The sequence below is a fragment of the Aplysia californica genome, unplaced genomic scaffold, assembly GCF_000002075.1.
Source record: "Aplysia californica isolate F4 #8 unplaced genomic scaffold, AplCal3.0 scaffold00204, whole genome shotgun sequence".
In the NCBI taxonomy this organism is placed as follows: domain Eukaryota; kingdom Metazoa; phylum Mollusca; class Gastropoda; order Aplysiida; family Aplysiidae; genus Aplysia; species Aplysia californica.
Genome location: NW_004797474.1, coordinates 760685 through 763344, shown reverse-complemented (window position 1 = coordinate 763344; position 2660 = coordinate 760685). Strand labels below are relative to the sequence as shown.

Genomic DNA, 2660 nt, shown 5'->3' with positions numbered 1-2660 from the left:
GGGGGCGCGGATTTTGTTTTCCCATTCTTATTTTGAAAATTTTTTTTCAAAAAAAATTTCCCCCCTCTCCCCCCCATCACCCTCCCGCCAATTTTTCCTCCTTTTCAGTTTTCAGTGATATAATAAAAATGAAAGAAATACTTGGCCTGGTATCGCACATCGTGGACTTTCAGCACGTGGCTCCTACTGGGCTGGAAACTAAATCAAAAAAAAAGAAAAGCTGCAACTGCTGGAAATCGAACCCGGGACACCTGCGTGATACCAATGCTCCTGGTATTGTAATCAAATACAATTTCATAAACAACTGTCTGACCGTGTATGGGGTAAAAATGTAACTGCATCTGCCGGGAAACGAACTCGGTTCACCCGCGTGGCAGGCGAGTATTCTACCACTAGACCACCGATGCTGCTGAGTTTTAGAAATGCTTTAAATGTAATTTTTTAAAACCAAAACAAATCATGTTCGGTCAGCGTTTAGAAGTTAGAATGCAATGTCAGTGAGTGTTTCTGGTTCGAACCCAAAACGATTTTCTTGAAATGGACTTGGTTAAGTAATTCTATGCAGCCCCCAGCCCCCCCCCTCCCAAAAATGTTTTTAAATCAATTAAAACTAAACAATCCACTTCCTTTTGTGTAAGATAGGGGACGAACGCCAGCTATCAAAACATTATTTCAGACCGTTTTTAAAAGAAATTCTTTCCTTCCAAACTTTTCTCATTTTCAGTTATATATAATAAGAATGAAAGCAATATGATAATTTGGTCTAGTGTCACAAATCATGGATTTTCAGCACCATGGCTTGTAGTCAGTTGGAAACTTTTAAAAAAAAGAAAAGAAAAACCTGCATCGGCCGGGAATCGAACCCGGGTCACCCGCGTGGCAGGCGAGTATTCTACCACTAGACCACCGATGCTCCTGACTTTTACAAAAGCTTTCGAATACATGAAATTATATTAAACAAAAGATAGTAAATAACAAGATGGGCCACTCAGCCAAAAAAGTGTCCGCAGGAAGTATGCTCTTTGCTTCAGATGGCGCTGCAGTCTGTTTTGAAGCTCTCTTTCGTTTTTCCAGAAGAAGAATAGGAATAGCACCTCCTTGCGTGCGCAGATCGACTGCTGTTCATCAGCAGTTCGGGTTCGTTCAGTACGGAGTTTTAGTTTTTTAAAATTTTAATGTCCTCTCGCCTTTCACTCTAAAGTCAAATTAAACGAAGAAAACAATCACCCTTTCCTCAGGAAGAGGTTTTCTGTCAGCGTAACCATTTTAAAAAAGCGTTCTTCCGAAATTCATTCAAAAACTTGCTAGTTTCACTTTGATTTTTAAAACTCAAGTAGGATAACTCCGTTCGCTAAAGGTGCGCTTTTGCGAAGAGGGCGCCACCGAAATTTGAGGACACTTTTTTAATTGGCTCAAAGAGAGAAGTGGCCCCTCTTGTTATGTAGACTCTTTGATTAAACACAAATCTTGCGATATTCTGTCAGAGATATTGTGCAAGAATGCGATATAAGTGAGTGTTCCTAGTTCGAGCCCCAACGTGAATTTTTGGAAATTGAGTTGATTAAGTAATGTTATGCACACCCCACATCCCCTCCAATTGAAAAACTTTTTTATGTGTGTGTAAAAGAGGGAACGGCTACAGTACTAGCCTAGCTATCAAAACATTATTTCAGACCTCCGTTTTAAAGTAAATTCTCGTCCCCACCTGTTTCTCATTTACAGTGACAAGAGTGAAAGCATGTACTTCGTCTGATGTCACGCGTCGTGGAGGTTCAGCATCATGACCCGTAGTGAGTTCGAAACTACAAAAAAATAAAATTTGCAACGGCCGGGAATCGAACCCGGGTCACCCGCGTGGCAGGCGAGTATTCTACCACTAGACCACCGATGCTCCTGAATTGCCTATTAGAAAAGCGTTCAAATACATGTAAATTGAATGTTTAAATTTTTTTTACCATGTTCGGGCAGAGGTTCTGTGCTAGAGTGAGATGCGAGTGAGTGTTCCTAATTTGAACTCCAAGTGATTTTCTTGTTGATTAAGTAATTTTATACCCCCCCCCCCCCCCCAAAACCCCCCCGCAAAACCCACCTACTTTTTGTGATATACAGGGGCGAATACTACTGTCTACCAAAACATTTTTTCGAGCCTCCGTTTTAAGATTAAAATGATTCCCCTACCCGTTCCTCCTTTTCAGTGGTATAAGAATAAAAGCAATACTTGATCTGATGGCACTCATCGTAAATTTTCAGCTCCACGGCTCAAAGTGAGTTGGTAACTTTAAGAAAAAGAAAAGCTGCAACGGCCGGGAATCGAACCCGGGTCACCCGCGTGGCAGGCGAGTATTCTACCACTAGACCACCGATGCTCCTGAACACCCTATTAGAAAAGCGTTCAAATACATGTAATCTGAATGATTAAATTTTTACCATGTTCGGGCAGAGGTTCTGTGCCAGCGTGAGATGCGAGTGAGTGTTCCTGATTCGAACTTGAAGTGATTTTTATTAAAATTGGTTTGATTAAGTAATGTTATGCCCCCCTTCTCCTCACCCCCACCCCCAAACCCCTCAACCCCAAACAAACCCACGTCCCTTTTGTACAAGACAGGCGACGAATACTGGCTACCAAAACATTTTTTCTGGCCTCGTTTCAAAATAAAATC

General features: G+C 41.5%; 3 non-coding genes across 3 annotated transcripts; all 3 read right to left on the bottom strand.

Annotated features, from left to right (window-relative positions):
- Nucleotides 1-842: 842 nt before the first annotated feature.
- Nucleotides 843-913, bottom strand: TRNAG-GCC. The gene has a single exon. It is a non-coding gene; the product is annotated as a tRNA-Gly (tRNA).
- A 907-nt stretch (nucleotides 914-1820) lies between these two features.
- On the bottom strand, nucleotides 1821-1891 carry TRNAG-GCC. Its single transcript has one exon. It is a non-coding gene; the product is annotated as a tRNA-Gly (tRNA).
- A 404-nt stretch (nucleotides 1892-2295) lies between these two features.
- On the bottom strand, nucleotides 2296-2366 carry TRNAG-GCC. Its single transcript has one exon. It is a non-coding gene; the product is annotated as a tRNA-Gly (tRNA).
- Between the last annotated feature and the right edge of the window lie 294 nt (nucleotides 2367-2660).